Source organism: Phycodurus eques, chromosome 16 (genome assembly GCF_024500275.1).
Source record: "Phycodurus eques isolate BA_2022a chromosome 16, UOR_Pequ_1.1, whole genome shotgun sequence".
Lineage (NCBI taxonomy): Eukaryota > Metazoa > Chordata > Actinopteri > Syngnathiformes > Syngnathidae > Phycodurus > Phycodurus eques.
In genome coordinates this window covers 15922712-15923027 of record NC_084540.1, presented here as the reverse complement: position 1 = coordinate 15923027, position 316 = coordinate 15922712, and positions in this window count along the sequence as shown.

Below are 316 nucleotides of genomic sequence, written 5' to 3'. Positions count from 1 at the left end.
ACAACGAGGACTCGTGAACGCGCCTCAGGAGGCTCGGCCAATGAAAACTTTTGGCACGCGCGGGCCCGTTCTCCAGTCACCTTTTGCTTTTTCTCTTTTTTTCCCTTTTGTTTTTTTCTTTTTTGAGGGGTGTTCATGTGCAGGCTGTGAACGGTAGATGGCGCACGCACACCACTTTAACCAACAACCACACTTAATCACACTTTAACGGGACCAAACTTTCTATGACTGGGAATACGTTATAGTTTGAATGCACATACATATACACTTAATATTCATATTTCATGTCGTGCATGCTACGATGTTGAGCATTTTG